The 12,712-nt window shown below is 32.0% G+C and overlaps 1 long non-coding RNA gene across 4 annotated transcripts; it reads right to left on the bottom strand.

The window, feature by feature from the left end:
- Positions 1 to 5,463: 5,463 nt before the first annotated feature.
- LOC132634085 (uncharacterized) lies at positions 5,464 to 8,197 on the bottom strand. Of its 4 annotated transcripts, none has more exons than XR_009580033.1 (3): positions 6,756 to 8,197; positions 6,162 to 6,309; positions 5,464 to 5,724 (listed from the first exon to the last, which is right to left on the bottom strand). It is a non-coding gene; the product is annotated as an uncharacterized LOC132634085 (long non-coding RNA). The 4 variants fall into 4 exon arrangements; XR_009580034.1 differs by lacking the exon at positions 5,464 to 5,724 and having other exon boundaries at positions 5,955 to 6,309; positions 6,756 to 7,401; positions 7,521 to 8,197; XR_009580036.1 differs by lacking the exon at positions 5,464 to 5,724 and having other exon boundaries at positions 5,955 to 6,297; positions 6,756 to 6,864; positions 7,258 to 8,197.
- Between the last annotated feature and the right edge of the window lie 4,515 nt (positions 8,198 to 12,712).

Below are 12,712 nucleotides of genomic sequence, written 5' to 3' on the forward strand. Positions count from 1 at the left end.
TAGGCTTCACGCACAGATTCTGTGCGTGAAAGGGGGTATTTTTTTTAAGCTATCAAAAATCACGTTTTTTTCATATTTTGAGCAAAGATTAGTCATGTTTCAAAATCCCGAAATATCAATATTTTATATAGAACTTAATATATTTTTTTGCGTTCAATAACGTCGGCTCATTACATCAAGTATACCTAAATGTTTGGATCGTCGTTTTAGGGGTTGTAAAGTGCCCCGAAGTAAGTTTTGTTTGCTTGGAAACTTATCATCTTTGTTCTTTGGAAATCAAACTCAAAATTAAGCTTTTTTCCGTACTTTGACCGAAGATTAGTCACATTTCAAAATACCGGAGTATAAATATTTTATATAGAACTTAATATTTTTTTTAGCGTAAAATAATGTCGCCCCATTACATCAAGTATACATATATGTTTGGATCGTCGCTTTAGGGGTTGTAAAGTGTCTCGAAGTAAGTTTGAAAACTTGTTATCTTTAAGTTTTTTTTTCATATTTTGACCGAAGATTAGTCATGTTTCAAAACGTTCAAATATAAATATTTTATATAGAACTTAATATTTGTTTTAGCGTATAATAATATCGGCTCATTACATCAAGTATACATATGCCTCTTCGCTCACGTAAATAAAAAATAAGGACCGGAGCATAGGTAGAAAACTAGTTGTAAATTGTTGAAACTTTAAATGGTCATAATTTTGGGCTCGGATGTTCGATTTACGCGATTGTTTTTATTCAGGGTATTTTTTCGAGATCTACGCGGACAGGTGGTTTGGCCAAGCCGATTTTCCAAAAAACTCCTGTTATCCCATTCAATTTGAATTTTGCCTCAAATTTGTGCAAAAATTTCATTCTTCTCTAGTAAAAATCTAATGATAAAAAATCTATTTCGAGATGCTAATCCCGCGGTAATGATGTTTTAAATGTCAATTTTCAGGTTCGAAATTCAATTTACGAAAACGAGTTAGATAGCATTAGTGAACAATATAAAAAATAAAAAGTGTCTACTTTGTAACATTCACCAATTTGGCTTGGTGGTTTAGCCTCAGTTTTTTACTCACTTCTTTTTTATGCCAACAATATGGGATCAAACCTTGGTGGGGGGAGCATTGAATGAGATATATTATACCTTGGTTGAACCTCTCGTATTAGATGAATTACTTTTTAATATAATATTTTTATTTCAAAACACTTAAATCAAAATCCTATAAAATATGACACTTAGATCTAAAGATGACAAGTTTCCAAACAAACAAAACTTACTTCGAGGCACTTTACAACCCCTAAAACGACGATCCAAATGTTTATGTATACTTGATGTAATGAGCCGACATTATTGTACGCAAAAAAATATATTAAGTTCTATATAAAATATTGATATTTCGAGGTTTTGAAACATGACTAATCTTTGCTCAAAATATGAAAAAAAAAAACGTGATTTTTGATAGCTTCAAAAAAAGAAAAAAAAATATCCCCTTTCACGCACAGAATCTGTGCGTGAAAGGACCAAACTCAAAAAGTTACAGTTTGGTCCTTTCACGCACAGATTCTGTGCGTGAAGCCTAGTTTGATTCTTTTTTTATTTATTTATTTTAATGGGTTAGTTTAGTTCCAAATTTTTTTGTTGGGTTACAAAAGTGTCGGGTCCTGGATACAAAGAACCCCAGGATTTCGACAGGGCCGTGTCAATAATATTAGGGGACTAAAGCCAAAAATTTTAAAAAAAGGCCCTAGCTAACTTTTTTAAAAGGAAAGATTGTCATATATATTTTTATTTAAAGTCTATTTTTCTAGCTTTTTGAGATGCAAAGTCACTAATTACTGTTTTATAATCGATTTGTTCTAACAATTCCTTTTCAATTGAAAATATAGTTAATTCATTCAATCTCTCTTGAGACGTTGTTGATCTTGCATAAGATTTTATCAATTTTAATTATGAAAAAATTCTTTCATTGACGCAACAGTTTATATATAAAATACATTTTTAAGGAAAAAATGGGGCCCCAAGCGATCACTTTATTGGCCTTATGGTCGAGCCACCTATTAGAATATTTGCTTTTGGATTGCAGTAGCTTTGTTTTACTGTTAGTAATTAGTTAGTTAGAAATATATTTTGCAGAGATATTCTAGGCTAGGTTGGTAAGTTAAAGATATACTCTGCAGAGATATTTTCGCTAGTTTATGATTATTTTTTTATTATTTTTTTCCTATAAATGCAGAGCTAAACATAGCTAAATAAAATAACTCCTTTTGATTGCATTGCAGTATATTTTTCTCTCAGTATTTTTTCTCTGTCATTTCCTACGTTTCTTTGTTAATAACCAACAATTGGTATTTAGAGCCATTTTCTTGAGGGACCTGTGAGTGAGATTGGATTCTGAAAATTGCTCCTCCTGTCTTTGATGATGAAAATTATCATCTATCTTGAGGCTTTAGATCTTTGGAAGGCCGTGGAAGAGGATTATGATGTTCTTCAGCCGCCAAATAATCTCACCCTGGCCCAGATCAAAAGCCAAAAAGAAAAGAAAATTAAAAAATCAAAGGCGAAAGCAACTTTGTTTGCTGGTGTGTCTGCAACAATTTTCACAAGAGCTATAGCTCTCAAAATAGCAAAAGAAATTTGGGATTATCTGAAGGAAGAATACACAGGAGATGAAAGAATACGAGCCATGAAGGTGTTGAAATTAACAAGGAAATTTGAATTGCAAAAGATGAAGGAATCTAAGACCGTCAAAAAGTACTCAGACTGGCTTTTTGGCATTGTTAACAAGGTAAGGTTGCTTGGTAATAAGTTTAAAAATTCAAGAATCGTTGAAAAATTCTTGTTACGGTGCTTGAAAGATACGAAGTATCCATGACTACCTTGGAAAACACAAAAAGATCTGTCCAAAATTACTTTGGCAGAATTGCTAAATACATTGCAGGCACAAGAGCAAAGGAGGCTTATGAGGCAAGATGGTATGGCTGAAGGAGCTTTGATAGTCAACCACAAGACTTAAAGCAGGGTGATAATTCAAAGAAAAATTACTCACCTTACCAACATTGTGGCAAAAAAGGTCATCCTCCATTTAAATGTTGGAAGAGGCCAGATGCACAGTGCAAAATCTGCAACTAACTTGGTCATGAAGTAATGATTTGCAAAAACAAATCTCCAAAATATGAAGCAGATGCACAAGTCGCCAATGAAGAAGAAGAAGACCACTTGTTTGTGGCAACATTTTTTTCAACCAAGAAATCTGATTTTTGGATGATTGACAGTGGTTGTACAAACCACATGACATATGATAAAAATATTTTTAAAGAGTTTATGTCAATGGAAAACAAGAAAGTCAGAATTGGGAATGGTGACTATATTCCTGCAAAAGGAAAAGGGACAATTGCAATGAAAACAATCAGGTACAAAAATAATTTCAAATGTTCTTTACGTGCCTGATATTGATCAACATTTGTTAAGTGCTGGCCAGCTAGTGGAAAAAGGATTTAAATTGTTATTCTATGACAAGTACTGTCAAATCTTTGATGCCACTAAGCAGGAGATTTTACGAGTTAAAATGAGGGGTAAAAACTTCTCATTTAATCCAACAGAAGATGAACACATGCCAGAAAAGTGCAATACCTAAGATGAATTGACAGATTTGTTCACGAAGTCAATTCCAGCCAAGCCTAGAGTTTGTAGTTCCAAAACCAAGGAGGAGTGTTAGAATATTTACTTTTGGACTGTCGTAACTTTGTTTTACTGCTTTTGAATAAACTTTGTTTTATAGTAATTAGTTAGTTAGCAATATATTCTGCAGAGATATTCTAGGCTGAGTTGGTTAGTTAAAGATATACTCTGCAAAGATATTTTAGGCTAGTTTATGATTATCTTTTTATTTATTTTTCCTATAAATGCAGAACTAAACATAGCTAAATAAAATAATTCTTTTTTATTGCATTGCAGTGTATATTTCTCTCACTATTTTCTCTCTGTTATTTCTTACGTTTCTTTGTTAAAAACCAACACCACTGACCACTTAGTCTTCTGTTTTAAATTCCTTATATAAATTCAGTTATGACACCTCACCTTGCAATTTGTATTTGTCCCTGAGTACCTAAACAATACCTGAATTTGTTTTCCCATATTTATTTTTCTTGTTTACAGTCATACGTACATAGTGATGGAAAGTGACCATTTTTAGAAAAAATAGTGTGCATGCAGATTGTGGCTTTGGGGGTCTCTTTGGCAAGTTGTAGCCCTCTTGATTTGAATGTTTTCACGAATTGCTGACATCATATTGTACCGAATCTTTTATTTAATCAAAGAACTTTTAAAGGGTAAATATTATTAAGTTGTACCGGATAAATGAGAAAATATTTTGCAAGGTGAAAAAATAGAAATAATATTAATGAAAGAAAATATATGTCGAGTAAATCATATCGACTTGCCATGGAATTCTCTTGTCATTTGGTACACGGTATAAGGTGGATATCCGAACACTAATTTTGGGATTAATTTTGTACTATGTTTGGTAGAAGGTATAAAATTATTCCAGAATAAATTTATCTTCAACTAGTATTCGTACCCGCGCGATGCGCGGTCATATTAAAAAAGAAATCATTAGAAATAATACATCTTTCAATGGAGTACGTCTAAGTGTAAATCTGAGCAAATAATGTGTGTAGTCTAGTTCTAGTGATAGAAAAGAAAGTCATTAGAAAAAGAAAACGAAAACAACATCTAAGATTGAAAATTCTAGAATAGGATAATATTCAAGAAGCTAGATCTTCCATTTCTGTTCTCACTTTAGTACTAAATCCTTAATAAAAAAGAACGGAAAATATTTTAAACGGTATCCTTGTGTATCTATGGGAATTTTAAAATTAGTTATCTTCTCTAAAGTAAAAATAATTAGCTTTATTTATAGTAGTGAAAATAATTAGCTCTATTTTATACTGTACTAAGATGGACTGGAACTTGAAGGTAACTATCCCATAAACTAATTATTCCATCCAAATGACTATGAAATTGCAATAAAATTCTCATATCATCCACCAAAAATGTGGTGCAGGTTAGTTCAAAAATCTAACTGGACAAAATGCTTTTTTTAGCCATAAAATAACTACCCGTGCTAAAACTACAGGCAAAAATAAAGATTATACCCTATCGCATTCGAAAGCAAAATGATGGAACTCTGCATTTCCTGTGGTACTTCAAAGCTCAAACTCACCCATGACATGTAAAGGTGTATTGAGGATGAACTGTTCAGGTTCTATATGAACAAAAACCAGCAATTTGGGCATAAAATCGTTGCGAAAATATTCATGTACTACTTTTACCGTATCACTTACTTTTCCAAGCTTGTAAGTTTTCAGTATATACCTTTATCTTCTCTACTAACTCCTGCTTCAATTTAAAATTCAAGCAAGTCATTTGAAGGATTTAAATTATTGAATTGACCAAATGAGAAATTTGTTTACATAATGCCACCCTATAATTCGAAAAACAGTAGCATCAACCTCCTAATAATTTAATAAGATGTTGTTCTATACTTTTACTAATTTGCATGTATATAAAACAGAGCTCTCTTGACGATGAAACGGCAAGGGGAAGAAAAAATGCACACAACCTTCAATAGTTTCCCTCAATTTTATTAATGGCTTTCAGATCACACTCCCTGCAATCTCAGTTTCCCCTCGATCACAATTCTCAAGAAGCTTCTCCTTGTCATAAAGAAATACCTAACGGGAATAAGTAATGTACGTAGTTATAGTCCCCACAGTTTTCACACTTTTGTATGCGAATAACTACTTATTTCAGCTTGTAGTTTAATACATAGAAAAATTACTTATTATAAAAAAACTTATGAGTTCTAGTTGGAAACTCGAAGTAGGGCCCTTCCATGTACAATTGGCGTATATTGATCTTATTATAATAACTGGACAATTGGACAAGCTTTTGTGAAGGTTCAATACCCATATACACTATACATCACAATAGCGTACGTATTTTATATAACTATGAAGAAAGTAGAATTCCCATGAGATCTCTTACAACAATTAGCATGCGATTAGAACTAAAAAGAAAGAATTATGAAGGGTCTAAGTTATAGCCTCATTACATAATCATACAGTTAATAATATTTACATAAGATCTCTTAGAGCATAAATATAGCTACCTGATGACTGCATGTGGTCCATTGCCTAGGAATAAAAACACAGCTTCTATGATGGATGCTATCAAAAGGCAAATGTCCTCCCAAATAGTGATGATCTCCTAGGGCAGAGCATTCAATTTGTTTGGAACCTGCATAGCTGCAATCAACCCTGTCATAGTAACAGGATCATGTCCTAAACCTTTAAATCCAAATTGATTAGGTATACCAATGCCACTTGAATACAAAATACAGATAAAATTCGTTTTTAGCTAAAAGTTATTTATGTGTTAGTAAATACAATTTTATTAGATAGGTGCAGTATCTTGGAAGTCTACATATAAACTATGATTCAACCAACTGGAACAGAAAATAAACTATTAACTCGCAGATAGTACTGTAATATCAGACTATTGACACATATCACCCTAAACCTGGTATGCTACCTCTAAATCTTAATTTTTTCATTTCCTAGATTTTGCAGGATCAGTCCTTCTACTTTCCAGAGTCAATTAGGGATTGGGTTAATTTCTCAGTTCAAAAGATGATCTTTTATCACTCAACCTTCATTCATAAAAGATAGGAAAATACAAAATATCATAGTGCAACGTAAATTACCCCAAATTTCCTGTTCAAGCCGTTAGAAAAAACTGTAGCAGCTTTGCCTCCTCCACATATCTGAGTGAAGTACTCCTTAATTCTCTGTGGAACTGTGTTTGGGATCTGTCTGTCAACAGATTTCATGGCAACAACTCAATAAGATGATTGTTTAAAAAAAATCTGTAAGCATGAAAAATGAGAGAGAACAACTGTATCACAATGTCACATCATTTGTTAGGCAGCCTATGATCATGATATGAACTGAAGAGAGTACAAACGAATCTTCTAATAAATAAGAAAGGGGGCAGTTCTATTATGACATTTAAGAGGAAACTATAAATTTGGATAATCAAACATTTAATCTCAACATTAATTTTTCAACAGATAATAGACTATACACTCAGGAAAAAACACAAACGATAAAATTAAAGAACAAAACTCCCTAGCAAAGGGAACTTAATACGTTCATAATTATATTCATATCAAAGTTACACGGTTCTAAAACTAAGTATAAGTTTACCCGTCACGACTCACGATAAAGATTTCCTCTAAACTGTTTGTTTCTTTACCGCCTGGAAAGTCATTGGAATTGAGAACGTGATGATCTTTGTTTAAAAGAAATCTTTAACTCGACCAAGTCTCTCATATCTTCCTTGAAACCCATCTTCATAAATAACAACAATATTTAAATGAATCTTTGTCTATGCAGAAACTAAGATTCTCTTCAAAGTTTTATTATAGAAGCAAGAAGCAAAAGAAAATGCCAAAAGAGAGAGATTGCACCGTCAGTTAGCACATGGACAGATATTTCTGTTGGAAACTTTACGGAAAATATTTCATCACGAACAGTTGTAGGGACTTCTCTTCATCACGAACACTTGTAATGACTTCTCTTCAACACGAACACTTGTAGGAACTTCTTCTAAGCTTGAGGAAAATACTTGATCACGAACAATTGTAAAGAATTCTTCGTAGCTTGAGGCATGCCAATGACACTGTCCTTAAGGATATTTCACCCGGTATGAGTGTATCCCCCAGGATTCAACAAGCTCGTCTAGTACAAAACTAGGAGCCAGAATCTAACAAATATTTCTCTTATACAAACCCAGCAATACCAAATCTATCTAAAGTGTTATCCTAAAAAATTATTATATAGGGAATGAAAATCAACCAAGAATAAGAACTCCAACGGTCTAAAGACCATTCATGGCTGAATTGTATTCATTATCCATTAAGGCTATATTAATATAATATTATTAATAATAAATATGAGTAAAGATTAATGAAAATGGTCAATCACCATTTGCCAAACTAAGGGAAGGAAACGGCCAATAGTAGTCATTCAATGGCCATATTCAATTTGCATAAAACACATTAATATGATAAAATAATGACTCATTAATATATAACAAAATAATGGATTAAAAACTTCTTTTTGAGATATTTAATTCAATATTTTCACAACAATCCCCCACTATCTCAAAAAGAATAAAAAAGGAATAGAATGAAATAAGTCGTTTTGCTGGGTTTTCACATATAAGTACAATGCGTCGAATCTGGTGTCTCGTAGACTATGAACCAGACCTAGATAAAATAAGATTAAACTTATAGAACAATTGGTGAATTATAACACTTCTATGAACCAAAAATTCTTTTGTAAACCCATTGTCTTATTCTATCACATCATACTCACACAATCTTTGTCGTTATCGCGGTTTTGCGCTAAGAGGCCATGCGCGTGTCCTGGTATTCATGAGTGCTCTAGAAATCCGTCACAATTTCATAGGAGCGGCACCACTCCACACTCCTATAGGTCCACCCATCAAGTGTATTCTGCAGAGCAATACACCACCTATAAAGGATATGGTAATGGATTAAGAGTTTAACTCAGTCTCACTTTGCCTTGCAGTTTTTGCACTATATTCACACACCATAGGAAGAGACGTAATTTAATGTGCACTTTGATCAACTAATGACTTGTTATTACCCATATGAACCTAATTCATGGGATCTCCAATCACATATGTTGGGTTACCATCATTGTTAATCTTCTCAAATGACAAAAATAATCTCATTCCCCTCGATGTTTCTTATAGTCTGTGAATCGGCCAAATTCACCTCAGACATCACATAATAATTTCATCTCATAACAACGTCGTTTTGTCACTTTATGTTCCAAACGAATATGTTTTATTGCCACCGAATATTCACTACAGCTAACGCTGCTTGGCAACAGCAATATATAGACATGTTGGTTTAAACTCAACCTTAATACTCACTGAGAAGTCTCAATACCAGCCAACTCCAAACCATACTCATATTTCATTATGGTCTACTTGCCTGATCTTCATGCTATTACACCTCCACAAAGGGTGAACACATAACCATAAATCCACTTAACATCATTGTACCCCTCTAGTACAATAAATATTAATTCAACAAACACTTTACCATCATTTGCTTTTTATCAAACTTTATATTTTCAAAAGCATTTCCAACAACACCACCACATGTTATCATTTTTAGTTCTCCAAACATAACTTTAGTAAGACACCGTGACCCCCACATTTTCAAAAAATTTAAGACAGGAAAATAATATTTTTCATAAGTCATAAGACATCATAACCCCCACATTTCCGGAAATTCTACGATAAGGGAATAATATTTTCATAACTCATAAGAAGTATTACTAATTTCTCATAAGAGATGTCATTTTATAAATAACAAACTAATAGTATAACTTCACCCAAACGATTTTGTATAGTTACCCACACTATGCCATTATCAATAAATATTTTAAGAAAATAATATTTTTATCAAGAGTTGGATAAGAGATAATACAAATACTAGTTTTTTCTTAAAAAAAAAATAGTAAACACAAATAAACAAACTATGATGACAATACTTATTGCCCATTAAAATATTAGTTTGGTTGATACAACCTTATCATACTCAAATAAAATCTTCTTTTCAAGTTTTTCTGGTAATTCCACAAGAATAAAATTATTGGCTCAAATAATAGAAATATCAATTACCCCAGCTAATGCCAATAATATTTCCAAAAAAGATTTTAAGAAGAATTTTTCTATTCCAAGAACTTGAATAGTTCTAGAATCACCAACATAAATAAACTATTTTTCTTCTTCAACTTGGGTGTAGAATATGCTTAGTAACACCAAAGTCTAACACTCAAACTCTCACATTAGCCACAAGATTTACTTGAGAAATGACCACAACAGTTATATCATCCGCTTAGCCAAAATTATTTTCACTTAGCGGGATTGTCAATTCTCCTAATCTTCTTCAACATTTTAGGAGTACGATGGCTTAATTTGCCACACACAAAACAATTGTTATCTCACTAAAGGCTTGACATTTACATTGTAAAATTTCAATATCATATCAATTTACACATGAAATCAACTTTGTCAAGAACCACCTCATGCTAAAAGAATTTTGTTAGTGTTAATTTTATTTCCATAATCAAATAGTATTTTTTTTTTTTCTAAATGCAAAGGCTACAAAGCTAAAGATTGACTTGCACATAAATATATCATATTTATATAATAATTAAATCAGTCGTAACAAATTATTAAAAAAAAAATAACGCCTTTCGATGCCTAAAGTAAATTTCTCAAAAGTACACTTTGATGAATTCCAACGCAAATATTTTGCCACAAAATCTCAATTGTGTAAGGCTTCAATAATAAGATTTTCACTCATAAAAATAAGTATGCATATGCTTCCTTTCCCATCGATTTCTGTCATATATGAGAAGGCTTCTATTATGCAAAATCACCATAAACTTCCAGTAAATTAGAGGAACTAGCTAGATGATAAACATAGATCTTCTTAGATCCTAAAGTAATTTCACAAAAATACAGTATTATGGTCTTCCAATACAGTTTATCACTTTAGAAATTTCAAAATTGAAGGTTTAAAACTTCATGAACACTTTGTTCCAACCAAAACTTTACGTATTTGTTTTCCATATATATACTACACAAAACCAACAATCGAGAAGTTAAAGCGCAATATCTTTCACCACACTAGATGCACATACACAGTAACAATCTACAAGTCTGTACTAGCAAATAATATGCATTCATAAAATACTTCTAAAATAGCAGAGATTATATGTATCGCCTCAAATTCATCTACCTCTTATAAAGTAAGTTTAACATTCAAATTTTTAGCAAACGCCTGTTATTTTAGACAGATTGTATTAAGTTAACTCTTTCAATTTTTCCGTAAGAATAGAGAGTGAAAGTATCCTTAAGATTGTTGGAAACTTTACGGAAAATACTTCATCACGAACAGTTGTAGGGACTTCTCTTCATCACGAACACTTGTAATGACTTCTCTTCAACACGAACACTTGTAGGAACTTCTTCTAAGCTTGAGGAAAATACTTGATCACGAACAATTGTAAAGAATTCTTCGTAGCTTGAGGCATGCCAATGGCACTGTCCTTAAGGATATTTCACCCGGTATGAGTGTATCCCCCAGGATTCAACAAGCTCGTCTAGTACAAAACTAGGAGCCAGAATCTAACAAATATTTCTCTTATACAAACCCAGCAATACCAAATCTATCTAAAGTGTTATCCTAAAAAATTATTATATAGGGAATGAAAATCAACCAAGAATAAGAACTCCAACGGTCTAAAGACCATTCATGGCTGAATTGTATTCATTATCCATTAAGGCTATATTAATATAATATTATTAATAATAAATATGAGTAAAGATTAATGACAATGGTCAATCACCATTTGCCAAACTAAGGGAAGGAAACGGCCAATAGTAGTCATTCAATGGCCATATTCAATTTGCATAAAACACATTAATATGATAAAATAATGACTCATTAATATATAACAAAATAATGAATTAAAAACTTCTTTTTGAGATATTTAATTCAATATTTTCACAACAATCCCCCACATATTTTGGCCAGAACAAAATGGTGGACTCCTAATGCAGAATTGAAACCTTCAACCAGAATTGATCTCTTAGAAATTCTCAAAAATCTGCTAAAAATTATTGAAAAAGAAGCAAACTTTAGCAACCGCAATCTCCAAAGTTTGCTGAAAAAAGAATTTTCAGAATAAACAAAACAGAAAACCTACCCATTCATCTCAAATCTTACCTATTGAATGCTTGTTCTGCCGTGACAACTACTCCTTTGATGTAAAGAAAGAAATAAATGGAGCAGATTGTAGAGAAGGAATTCACAAGAGAGTACTCGATATTCACGGATATAATCCTCAGTATCTTGTGAAAAGAAAATGTGGAAAAGAAAATTGGGAATGGGAATTTGATCGCAGAGTCTTGAGTAGTGGTGTAAAATAATAGGAGAACGTGTTTAAGAAATAAGTTATTGAATCAGTCTGGGAATGTTCCCACTATCGGAAAACGCTCGTTTTGAGTCTTTCAGGGTTATTTCTTGTACTTCTTTGACATGTATTTTTTTTTAAAAAAAAAACTTATTATTTCCTGATTATCCTAAACGTGTGACGATCGGGTTTTTTTGTTAACTGATGTGTTTTAAATTTAGTTGGTTACTCAGTTAACTTTCAAAGGTTTTTGAAATTAAATTCAAATACTGTTAGTTTTGAATTTTTCTTTTAGATTTATGGAATTTTATGAGCACGACACTTGTCATTCTATCATGGCTTTGCCTCTCCTATTCTATATAGATAGAAGATTCTTTTTTTTTTTTGTCTTTTTTTTTTATTTTATTATTTTATTTTTAAAATAAAAATTTTCTGATGCTGACACTTGTCATCCTATTATGCTTTTGTCTCTCCTATTATATATAATAGATAGAGTTTTGAAATAGTTTATCTATCTTTTCAAAATTTTGGTAGCAGTTTTATGGCGTTCTTTCAAATTCCGCCCGACATTTTTTTTGTTAAAAGGAACGCTAAAGGTTTGCTTATCTGGAATGGCAAAAGAATTTGAAACTGGGAA

The sequence above is a fragment of the Lycium barbarum genome, chromosome 3 (assembly GCF_019175385.1).
Source record: "Lycium barbarum isolate Lr01 chromosome 3, ASM1917538v2, whole genome shotgun sequence".
Classification (NCBI taxonomy): Eukaryota; Viridiplantae; Streptophyta; class Magnoliopsida; order Solanales; family Solanaceae; genus Lycium; species Lycium barbarum.